Genomic DNA, 13,611 nt, shown 5'->3' with positions numbered 1-13,611 from the left:
GGAGCTGCATGAAATAGTGGCAAAGCACTTGTTCCCAGTTCAACCTAACTGGGAACTCAGAGCAGAAAAGCAATAGACATCACTCAAAAAAAACCTGCAAGCCAAGCTAACAACTCACAGATGCTTAGGGGGTAAAATATGATGGAAACATAAAACAGATATCAAAATCTGAGGAACAAAAGTTAATGTCGTTTCATTAAGAAATTAAGACATTCAGAAGCATCTTTGAGAGGAATACAGAAAGCCATGCGTATGCCCACAGCAAAACTCATGCTCAGAAAAGATATGAAACACCTTAAGCTTTCACTTCAAGCCAATCATTAGGCTAGCTAAGCCTAGCTAGGTATTTAAAGTAGTTTCCCTCATAGATCCTGCAAAGACTAGGATGTGTGCTTTTGAGCTTCTGGTGTTCAGGGAACCTCTGTTAAAACTCTAGCTTAACACAAGGAACAGACTTCAGTGATCACAGAAGACAAGAAATACATCCTTTGAAACTATAGTTTAAGAAATTCACTAAACAAATGGGCTGCTATAGCCTTCAACAATCAAAAACAAACAAACAAATAATAAAAAAACATGGAAAAGATGGAGACTTGATTTCCAAGGTTACCACATTATGAATCACAAATGTCCGGTTTTCAACAACAAAATCAACCCCCCAAAATCCCACAAGGAATGCAAAGAAATAGGGAAACATATCCCCTAGAAGAACAAAATACAAAGAAATAGGGAAACATATCCCCTAGGAGAACAAAACAAATATTAAGAAACCCTCCCTCAGGAAGCCCAAACTTTGGAGTAATATATAAAGATCATAGAACAATTATACTAAATATGCTCAAAAAGCCAAAGGAAAACCTGGACAAAGACTGAAGGAAATCAGGAAAACAATGCATGAACTGAATGAGGATATCAATAAAGAAGTAAAAAGTATAAAAGGGACTCCAGCAGCCACCATGGAAAAGGTTGACAGTTCCTGAAGAAGTGAAACATAAAACTGCCACATATTCTATTAATTCCCCTTCTAGGTATATACCCAAAGACATCACTTTGTCAACAAAGGTCCATCTAGTCAAGGCTATGGTTTTTCCAGTGCTCATGTATGGATGTGAGAGTTGGACTGTGAAGAAAGCTGAGTGCTGAAGAACTGATGCTTTTGAACTGTGGTGTTGAAGAAGACTCTTGAGAGTCCCTTGGACTCCAAGGAGATCCAAACAGTCCATCCTAAAGGAGACCAGTCCTGGGTGTTCATCGAAAGGACTGATGCTGAAGCTGAAACTCCAATACTTTGGCCACCTGATGTGAAGAGCTGACTCATTTGAAAAGACCCTGATGCTGGGAAAGATTGAGGGCAGGAGGAGAAGGGAACGACAGAGGACGAAATGGTTGGATGGCATCACTGACTCGATGGACATGGGTTTGGGTGGACTCCGGGAGTCAGTGATGGACAGGGAGGCCTGGTATGTTGCAGTTCGTGAGTTCACAAAGAGTCAGACACGACTGAGTGACTAAACTGAACTGAAGGTTATATTGATACCAGTTCAAATTATATGGTATAAACTTGTAAATGCATTCTCTCCACAGTATCCACAAATAAAACATCTAAAAAATATATATACACAATAAAAAAATAATAAGATAATCAAATGAATCATGACAAAAAAGTAACAATACACAAAGGAAGGCAGTGATGAAGCAAATGAAGGAACAAAAAAGCTGTAAAGCATACCAAAAACAAATAATTAAATGGAAAAATCCCTCTCTGTAATTACTTTGAATGTAAATGGATTAAATTCTCTAATCAAAAGGCACAGTCTTGTAGTAGGAAAAAAATAAAAGCATATTGCCTCAGGAGACTGTTTTAGATCCAAAGAAACAAATAGATTTAAAGGATGGAAAAGGATACTCCATGCCAGTAGTAACCAAAAACAGGTCAGGTGGCTATATTAGTATCAGACAAAATGGATTTTAGGTCAGTGTTACAGACAAAAAATGACATTATATATTGATAAAAGGGTCTATTAATAAAACAATTGTAAACATATCTGCACAAAACAGAGCCCCAAAATATGTAAAGCAAATATTGACAGAGTTCAAAGAGGCAAGAATTGTTGCAATTCACCACGTACTTAATGAATAGAACTTGTATACAGAATATCAATAAGTAAAAGACTAAAACAAAACTACAAATTGATTAAACTTCCCAGTCCATTCTGAAGGAGATCAGCCCTGGGATTTCTTTGGAAGGAATGATGCTGAAGCTGAAACTCCAGTACTTTGGCCACCTCATGTGAAGAGTTGACTCATTGGAAAAGACTCTGATGCTGCCAGGGATTGGGGGCAGGAGGAGAAGGGGATGACAGAGGATGAGATGGCTGGATGGCATCACTGACTCGATGGACATGAGTCTGAGTGAACTCCGGGAGTCGGTGATGGACAGGGAGGCCTGGTGTGCTATGATTCATGGGGTCACAAAGAGTCGGATACGACTGAGCGACTGAACTGAACTGAACTGAACAGAAATAGAGCACTACACCTAGAAAGTACACACAAGTGCACACAATATTCTTTGGAATAATTCATATTTTAGGCCACAAAACAAATTTCAATAAATTCTAAAAGACTAACTCAAAGTATCTTTTCTGACAACACTGGAGTAATGATAGATATCACTAAGAAAAATTGGAAAATTCATAAAAATGTGGAAATTAAACATCATACTCTTAACCAATGGGTCAAAGAAGAAATCTGAGATTTGAATATACTTATAAGTAAATAAAAAATAATGATGCAACACAGCAAAACTTATGGGATGTAGCAAAGGCAGTGCTCAGAAGAAAATTTATAGCTGTAAATATCTACATTAAAAAAGAACGATCAAGTCAATAAGCTTAATTTTACACCTTGAAAAACTAGAAAAAGAAGCTAAATAAACCCAAAGCTAGCAGACACAATGAAGTAATATAGATTAGAATGAAGAAAAGTAAAATATGCACCAGAGAAACAATAAAACCTATGAAATGATAAGTTTGTGTTTTTTAAAATGAAAATTTATAAACTTTTAGCTAGGTTGACTGAAAATAGGAAACTCACCATTGAGTATAATGTTATTATCTGTGGGTTTTTAATAAATCCCCTTTATCATGTTGAGGAAGTTCTCTTCTATTATTTTTCTGAACTTTTTTTTTAATCATAAAATAGTGGTAATTATTGTCAAATGCCTTTTTTCTCTGTCAGTAGGAACGTTAATGTGGTTTTTCCTCTTCAATCTATTAATATAGTCCCAACTAGTTGCTTGCTGCTGCTGCTGCTGCTAAGTCGCTTCAGTTGTGTCCGACTCTGTGTGACCCCATAGACGGCAGCCCACCAGGCTCCCCCGTCCTGGGATTCTCCAGGCAAGAACACTGGAGTGGGTTGCCATTTCCTTCTCCAATGCATGAAAGTGAAAAGTGAAAGTGAAGTCGCTCAGCCGTGTCCGACTCTTAGCGACCCCATGGACTGCAGCCCACCAGGCTCCTCCATCCATGGGATTTTCCAGGCAAGAGTACTGGAGTGGGGTGCCATTGCCTTCTCCGATTAGTTACTTGGGCACTGTAGCACAAACTGAATGTCTTAAACAACAGAAATGCCACACAGTTCTAGAAGCTTGAATTCTGAGATCAGAGTGTTTTGCAGGACGATGCTCCCTCTGAACGAACTAGAAAAAGATATTTTCTAAGCCTGTCTTCTAGCTTCTGGTAGTTCTTTGGCTTTGGGCAGTTTAACTCCAATCTTCACGATGGATTTTCCTTGTGTATGCCTGGATTTTTATATGGTATTCCTCTTACAATAACACTCATCATATTGAAGTAAGGTCCCACCATTCTCCAGTACAATTTCATCTGAACACAAAATTCTATTCCAATGATCCTATTTTCAAAAAAAAAAAGGTGACTTTATTTGGTAGAGAGGTTAGAAAATCAATATGAATTTGGAGGAAGCACAATTCAAACAATAACACAGTGTATCACATTGATTAGTTTTTCCATGTTGAACCTTGTTTGCATTCTCTAATCCTTTTAAATTAAATCAGTGTGCTAGTATTTTGTTGAAAATTTTTGCATTTATGTTCATAAGGACTTTCCTGGTGGCTCAGACGGTAAAGCGTCTGTCTACAATGCAGGAGACCTGGGTTCAGTCCCTGGGTTGGGAAGATTCCCTGGAGAAGGCAATGGCAACCCACTTCAGTACTCTTTCCTAGGAAATCCCATGGACAGAGGAGCCTGGTGCAGGCTCCTCTGTCCATGGGGTCACAAAGAGTCGGACACGACTAAGGGACTTCACTTTCACTCATAAAAAATATTGGTATTTAATTATTTTCTTGTGATGTCCTTATATGGCTTTGTGTCAGGGTAATTCTGGCCTCATAGTATAGATTAGGAAATGTTCCTTCCTCCTCTTGATTTTTGGAAAAGTTTAAGAAATACTGGTGTTAATTCCCATTTAAGTGCTCAGTATAATTCACTAGGGAAGTCATCTAGTCCTGGGTATTTCTCTGTTGGGAGGTTTTTATTGCCCTGTTTCATTCACTACTATTCAACATCATAGTAGGACTTTTTTACCAAAGCAATTAGGCAATAAATTATAAAAAGCATCCAAGTGAGAGAGAAAAGAGTAAAACTATCTCTGCTTGCAGATATGAATAGAGATCCCCAAAGAAGATCCACAAGAAGGCTACTGGAACTAAAAAGTGAATTCAGCAAGATTATAGGATAGAAGATAAATTTTAAAAAGTCCTTTGTATTTCTATATACGTGAAATAAATACCCCCCTCAAAATTAAGAGCAGTTCCCACAATATCAAGAATCAATCAAGAAAGGAGGTGTAAGACTTATAATAAAACGTTTATAATGTTTCAGAAAGAAATTTTATTTTTTTTCATAAAGAAATTTTAAAAGGACTAAATAAATGGAAAATATGTTCATGATCCTATATTTTTGGCAATGGATTACTGAATATGACACCAAAACCATGAGCAACAAATCTAGACTCAAAAATTAAAAGCTTATCTGCAAAGAATATTATCATGAAAGTGAAGAGACAGCCTGTAGAATGGATGAAAATATTTTCAAATCAAGTATCTGATAAAGGTGTAATGTCTAGAATATACAAAGAACTCATGCAACTCAAAAACAATTAAAATATGGGTGTTGAATAGACATTTCTCCACATAAGATATAAAAATGGCCATAAGATTTGGTAGACATGCAATTCCATTAACTATTAGGAAACTGAAATCAAAACAACACTCATTTACTATTTCATTCATATTAAGATGACTTTTTTATTTTTTAAAGGAAAAAAAATGTTGAGTGGGCCAGGACATAGAGAAAACAGAATACTCATAAATTGTTGTTGGGAATTGCAGCTGCTGTGGTAATGGTGGTTTCTCAAAAAGTTAAACCTAGAATTACCATGTGACTCGGCAATTCCACTCCTATATATGTGCCAAAAAGGACTGAAAATGGGAACTCAAACACATATACAATAACACTCATTGCAGTACTATTTGCCAAATGTGGAAACAACTCACCTATTTATCAACAGATGAATGTACCCCAAAAATGTAATATATACATATAGTGGAATATTATTTAGCCATCGAAGAATGAAGCCCTGATACATATGGCAACAGAAACGAACCTCTAGAATGTTATTCTAAATAAGTGAAATAATCCAGACTCAGGACTGGATATTCTACTTAAATTACATATTGTATACAATTGGCAAATGCATAGAGACAAAAGGTAGATTAAACATTACCAGGAACAGGGGTTGGAGATAGGAATGGGGATCGCTGCTTACAATTACTGCTTAATTGTGGAAGTTTCTACTTGGACTACTGAGACATTTTTGGAAATAGCAGTGATGATTCCTTAACACTGTGAATGTCATGCTGTTGAATTTTACACTTCAAATATGTATTAAATGTCAAATATTCTATGTTCTATCACAAGAGAAATTTAAAAGCCTCAACTGAAGATGTGATATCGAACTGAAACTGGTCATAGAATAACTCAACTGAGAAAAGCATCAATAAGTGAGAAGTGTTACTTACTAGGCACATCTAATGCAGAAAGCAGAAAGACCTCATTAGATAAACCTACACAGTGGATGTAATGTTTTTAAAGGTAAGTGAAAAAAAAAAAGCAATAATGAGAAGAAATGAGAGGGCAGTGAGATACAGTCCTTCTGTTACCCTCTTAAACTCTGGGAATGTAAATAGAGTAAAATCGACAGGCTGAAATTGTAATCCTCATTGACAATTCAGAAGAAATGCAATCTTTTACAGTTTATGCAGTTCTTTATTATGGATACTCTTTATCATGACACTCAGATCAGATCAGTCGCTCAGTCGTGTCCGACTCTTTGCGACTCCATGAATCACAGCACGCCGGCCTCCCTGTCCATCACCAACTCCCGGAGTTCACTGAGACTCACGTCCATCGAGTTAGTGATGCCATCTAGCCATCTCATCCTCTGTCGTCCCCTTCTCCTCTTGCCCCCAATCCCTCCCAGCATCAGAGTCTTTTCCAATGAGTCAACTCTTCACATGAGGTGGCCAAAGTACTGGAGTTTCAGCTTTAGCATCATTCCTTCCAAAGAAATCCCAGGGCTGATCTCCTTCAGAATGGACTGGTTGGATCTCCTTGCAGTCCAAGGGACTCTCAAGAGTCTTCTCCAGCACCACAGTTCAAAAGCATCAATTCTTCGGCACTCAGCCTTCTTCACAGTCCAACTCTCACATCCATACATGACCACAGGAAAAACCATAGCCTTGACTAGATGAACCTTTGTTGGCAAAGTAATGTCTCTGCTTTTGAATATGCTATCTAGGTTGGTCATAACTTTCCTTCCAAGGAGTAAGCATCTTTTAATTTCATGGCTGCAGTCACCATCTGTAGTGATTTTGGAGCCCAGAAAAATAAAGTCAGCCACTGTTTCCACTGTTTCCCCATCTATTTCCCATGGGGATGCAAAAGGGCAAGTAAACAGAATAATAGAAAATTTATCTCTACTAGTCTTTAAACTAGTTCACAGTAGTACTGTTATTCAAACAATATTAATAAGACTTCAAATACTAGGTTTCCCCTCATTTTTTCTTATTGTACTTGCATTATATAAACTTTTCTCATATATTTTCACATCCTCATAATAAAACTGACTTCTTTCCTCTTTTACCTTGTCCTGGATTCCTAGGTGGCGCTAGTGGTAAAGAACCCACTTGCCAATGCAGGAACCTAAAGAGACATGGGTTCGATCCCCCTGGGTCAGGAAGATCCCCTGGAGAAGGGAATAGCAACCCACTCCAGTATTCTTGCCTGGAGAACCCCATGGACACGGGAGCCTGGCAGGCTACAATCCATAGGATCGCAAAGAGTCAGACACGACTGAAGCAACTCGTGCTGCTAATTTTATGCATCAGTTGCAATAAGGAGCTTACCAGGTCAATAGTTTTATCCAGATATCATTACTAAATACAATGTGTAATTTCCCAATATAGCATGGTCAGATTGCTGGCTTATATCATTTCCAAGGAAATTTTGTGGGTTTTTTCCTTAATTTATATCAAATTCTACTTTAATACTAGACTTCCTTTTTTCCTACATAACAAAGGAGACCGACTACTGAACTAACACAAAATTATGAGTTCACCCTCACATATCCAAGAGGATCTAATTTCATTTGCTGGTTATATTTAATTAAAGCAACTAAAAACTATGAATCTCAGATATAAGTTAAGCACATGGCAAGATGAGACCCTTGATAAAACTTTGAGGAAAATGGTGATCAACCCTCAATCTTTGTTGACTTCTTGAGCATTCCTCCATTCCCTAACCATCAGGGTCAGTTCTTAGATCCCCCTTTTCCATCTGAGTTTCTATTCCTGTTTCCCTGATTTCTCTTTCTTTTTCTTGAGACCATGTTTGTTGTGCAGTGATACAATGGATCGGATCTTTGGAATGTGTTATTTAATCAGAACACAGGCATGAGTTAACAATAGTACAGTGTCTGTACCATAGGCTCAAAAGTTCACTGATTAATAGCTTGCATTTTTATTTTTAGTGTTCAATTATTCAATTTATAAATCTAAGTCTCCTTCAACTTGTAACACAACTTACAATCTGTCACAATAATCACTTGTAAATATAGAAATCTGTGTTAAAATTAAAGGTACTCACTTTTACTTACATTGTTTGTTCAAATAATACTCAATTAGTTTATCACTTTGAGGGTGGAGAATAACCTTAAATATTTACCATGGTTCACAAATTTCATTATGTAAATTCTGTGAGTTATTTCAAGCTACATGCAAATATCAGTCTATTTTTCTCAAGCATTCAAAACCTCTAAATCTCAATATAAACAACAAAGTCTTCCTGTCACCTACAAAACTCTTTTAAATTGATATATCAGACTTTTAAATTAAAAAAATCAAACACTCAAGTATTTCAAAGTGTGAATAAAAGCATAATGATTAGAAAACTTGTCACCAAACTTCTTAAATATATCAAATAAATTAGCAATGCTATGAATTTTTTATAAACATGCACCCATTCAAGTACACCCACACACATATAAATATTTAAATGTTATTATAATTGCCAAGCAGTTTAAGCTTTGTGACCAAAAATGAAATTTGGGGTGAGGAATTTCGTTGGTGGATTAGGGGGCCTGAAACAACTAAAAGTTACCAGAACCACCACAACACTCTAAGGTCCAGACCAATCTAAGAGCAATCATCACAGAGGAAACCCACTGACAATGTTTACTCAACTGAAGCTAATGCTACTACTAAGTCACTTCAGTTGTGTCCGACTCTGTGCGACCCCACAGAGGGCAGCCCACCAGGCTCCCCCGTCCCTGGGATTCTCCAGGCAAGAATACTGGAGTGGGTTGCCATTTCCTTCTCCAATGCACGAAAGTGAAAAGTGAAAGTGAAGTCACTCAGTCGGGTCCGACTCCCAGCGACCCCATGGACTGCAGCCTACCAGGCTCCTCCGTCCATGGCAATTTCCAGGCAAGAGTACTGGAGTGGGTTGCCATTTCCTTCTCCACCCAAGTGAAGCAGTTAACCTCAAAAGACTATTTGTCTTCTAATGCTGATGGTGGTTTAGTTGCTAAGTCGTATTTGACTCTTTGCAACCCCATAGACTGTAGCCCACCAGGCTGCTCTGTCCATGGGCTATCCCGGGCATGAATACTGGAGTGGTTGCCATTTACTTCTCCAATTGTCCTCTGATACATTGCTTAAATCTACTGGATAGGTAACCAGAAGAATTCATTTAAATAAAAATAACCTAGGATGTTGTCCATTAAGAAGTTTACTTTTTCATTAGCAGTGTGAGATCCCATGAAAAACCAAAGGAAGAAATATTAGAACACTTAGACAAAGAAGAAGAAACTTTTTCTCTACCAAAGTATTATCTGAGTAAATGTGCAAAAGTCATGTCTGAGTCTTTGGGCTATGGCTCAGTAATTTAATGAATCATCCTCCTCAAAAACAAGTATAAAATTAGACAACATTTTCAAAACAAACCATATAAGGAATCTGAAAATAGACCAGTGGCAAACAAAAAATTGGAATGGGATTATTCATAACAACCTTCCAGAATTTCAGGTAAGAACAGAATCTGTTTTGCCCATGTGGAATTGCTCCATTGCTTCTCTCTTCCCATCTTGATCAGGAAGGACAGTTTTCACAGAGCATGGCTGATGACCATAACCAGAAACTTGGTTTCCAGAAAGGAAGACATATTCTTTGAAATGATAGATGTGGCAGTTGAATCCAGCAAAGTTACAAAAAATGTAAAAATAAAGCAGAATTCATACTTGCTACAATATATTAACTAAAATGCAAAATTTTGTTCATTTAAGTTAGGAAATGTGCAAAAAAATCAGGAAACTCTACTCTGGAAGTAAAGCAGGCAAATATAAAGGACCATGAGAGGGCCTAAGTGTCGGACTGAGTAGACAAATGCCTCAACTATATATATGTTTATATATAGAATATATTTGTGCATATATATATATGTATACACACACACACACAAGGTGTCAATTATATTCAGTTGATTGTCCTTATTGATTTCTTGACTGCTAAATCTGCCCATTTATAATATGGGGATGTTGAAGTTTCCAGTTATAATAATTGATTTATCTGTTTCTCCTTGCAACTTTATTAGTTTTTGCCTCATGTAGTTTGTCATTCTGTTATTAGGTGCATACATGCTAACCACTGTTATACTTGTTGAATAATTGATCCTTTTATTATTATGTAATACTCTTTATCTCTGATAGACTTCCTTCCTTTGAAGTCCTTACTAAGATTAAGATATCTACTCCTGTTTTCCTTTGATTTGTATTAGCGTGTTATATTTTTCTCCACCTATTAACCTTTATATATGTCTTCAAAATCATGCAGTTTCTTGTAGACAACTTATATTTGAGTCTTTTTTTTTTTTTAACCCACAGGATAATCTGTCTTTTAATTGGTGAATTTAGACAACTGATATCCAAAGTAATTACCAGTTAAAAATTAAATTAGAGACCAAAACTATTAATCTTCCCAAACTTAATAATTTGTTATCACTTTTATGACAGAGCCATTATTGGCAAAAAAAAGAAAAGAAAAACTGGTAAACATATAGCTATGTACCAAATTAATCATGTTATCACAAATATGTTTTAAAAATAACACTAAATTGTAAATTTTTCAATATCACAAAGAAAACTTGTGTTCTCAAATATTTCTGATACAAGCACTTAGAAGAATGTCATTTAATTTAATACTGTTTAAGCTTTCAAAAGTTGAAAATACTTTTCTGAAGATTATTTTATGATAGTACATATACAAGTCTTTATTTTGATAGAATAAAATCACTACCTTTGGAATTTCTAAGAAAAATCTTATTTCAAAAATTCTCATGGACTTAAATCCAAGAAAGTTGTAGCAGAGAGGTGATAGGATGTAAATGGAAGAGTTATGATGTAAATGATTTGCAGTGTGTAAAGCACTTAAGAGGGCTTCCTAGGTGACTCAGTGGTAAAGAACCTGCCTGCTAATGCAGGGCACCATGAGTTCAATCCCTGGGTCAGGAAGGTCCCCTGGAGAAAGAAATGGAAGCACACTCCATTTTTCTTGCCTGGGAAATCCCATGGACAGAGGAGCCTGGTGAGCTCCAGTCCATGGGGTCACAAAAAAAATCGGACATGACTTAATAACTAAAGAACAGCAACAAAGTACTTAGAACAGTCTGACACAAAGTAAATTTAAGAGTGGCCAAATGAAATAATGAACATACATTGCCAACCAACTTCTCATTCCTAATTTTTTCTCCAGAGAATTAAAACAATCCAGGAAATCATATTGAAAGGCACCTAGTTTACTTTCAACCAAAAGCAGAGTTAATGGTTATACAATTTTTTCAAAGGCAATCGGTGATAGTTGTGGGACAGTGGCTCAGAAGATAAAGAATCTATTTGCAATGCAGGAGATCCAAGTTTGATCTCTGGGTCAGGAAGATCCCCTGAAGAAGGGAATGGCAACCCACTCCATTATTCTTGCCTGGAGAATTCCATGGATAGAGGAGCCTGGTGGGCTACAGTCCAAAGTTGCAAAGAGTCAAACATGACTGAACAACTAAAACACATGAGGATCTATGGCCGGAAAATCTTATAATACTTTCATGTGACATAAAATGTTCAATTTAGAGACATGCTAAGAGTTCTAGAGATAAAAAAATAATAATAATATACTTAGGAAGTACTAGTGTCAGTTAAATTTGGTTCTTTTAAGAGTTAACTAACTCTTTTTACCCCAATAAACATGTAAAGATGTTGGTCACAAATTGCTCCTAGTGGGCAGAGTGGCTTCCTTAGAGAACACTGCCACTCATACCCAGAAAGATCTGAGGTAAGAGAGATAATAGGTGGGTATGACTTTTCACCTCAATATGTGCAAACTGCAAGTGCTATGCCTATGATCTTAAAATCCAAATTAAATTGCACACAGGATTTTAGATATACATTGTGAAGAGGGAGAACATCAAATATTTACTAAGCTTCTACTATGTCTTAAGCATTGCTCACATTGGGGAATACAGAAATAAACAGTCTGCAGCCTCTTCCTCAATATAGTGTACAAGGAATATATATTATCTGATAATCACAATAATGTGTAATAAGTAGTAATGGATAATGTAAATAAAACATGAAAGATAGATGAAAAACATAGCTAACTGTACCAAATAGCAGAATTTTAAATCACTGAAATTTCAGTTCCATTGTAAATGACATAAGTAAAAATTTGTAGAAAATGAAAATACACATGTATCTTTTATTTAAAAAATAACTATATAACTTATGGAAATATAAGCAGTATGTGCATGCATGCTAAGTCACTTTAATTGTGTCTTATTCTTTGTGACCCTATGGACTGTAGCCCACCAGGCTCCTCTGTCCATGGAATCCTCCAGGCAAGAATACTGGAGTGGGTTACCATTTCCTTCTCCAGGGGATAAAAAACCACATTATATCAACATCATAGAAAAGAATCTGGAAATTAGATTTAAAAACCTGTAAAGAAATATTTATAAATAGGCATGTATATAAGCAGAAGTCTGGAAGGTGTTATAGGAAATGGAAAAAGTTGTGTTAGCTCTGAGGAACATTTTTTTTTAATAAAATATTCTTGGGGTTAAAATCAATAAGTGAAATTAAATGCCTCATAAAGTACAAATATCATTTAACATTTTAATATAAATTTTAACATTAAAAGTAATTTATTTTGTATTTCAATGTCAAAGAATTTCAAGAACATTTAACCATTAAAATGCTTGAAATAATGGTAAGTTTAGCAATGTTATAAAAATAATTATATAAAAATGCATACCTGTAAGTCACCTTTCTCTCACTACCTCAAATGTATATGGGTAGGTAAATTTTAGAACATAAATTTTAATTTTCTATCTTCCACAGAAGTGCTTAGCTCCTAGTTGCATAACCCCTTACCATATTACACACATGATGTGAAGAAAATCAGTTTTTTAATTTTATAAATTTCCAGATTTATAGTCAGAATTTTATCAACTCATTTTTTTCAATAAAATAAACATGAGGAAAAAAGACAAAAATATGACTTCTCTCACAAATATCCATTGAGTAGTGCTTCTTTTAAATACTCGCCTTTCAAACATACTTGTGAACTGCCAAATGTTATGCTTCTCTGTTACATTTTTACTAAGCTGGGAGTCCACATTTAATTATTAATAAAACATATTAGGTAATAAGTGCATTGTTCTGATGCTCAGTATAGCACAGTAATCAATATGTTTAGCTCATTTACACAAGATGAATTAAATTTTCATTGCATTTCACTAAGATTATTAATATTTAAACAAAATGAAATCTGTACAGAGGAATAAAAGGACATTGTCTATTTTCCCTCAATTTCAACTACTCTGTGGGCAAAGATGTTTCAAAACCTATTTCTAATGAATTCCTAATAAATAAGCAAAGGCAACACATTCCCAAAATCCTGTTAACACTGCTGCTGCTGCTGCTGCTAAG

Source organism: Bos taurus, chromosome 2, assembly GCF_002263795.3.
Source record: "Bos taurus isolate L1 Dominette 01449 registration number 42190680 breed Hereford chromosome 2, ARS-UCD2.0, whole genome shotgun sequence".
Lineage (NCBI taxonomy): Eukaryota > Metazoa > Chordata > Mammalia > Artiodactyla > Bovidae > Bos > Bos taurus.
Note: the sequence above shows the minus strand (reverse complement) of the source record.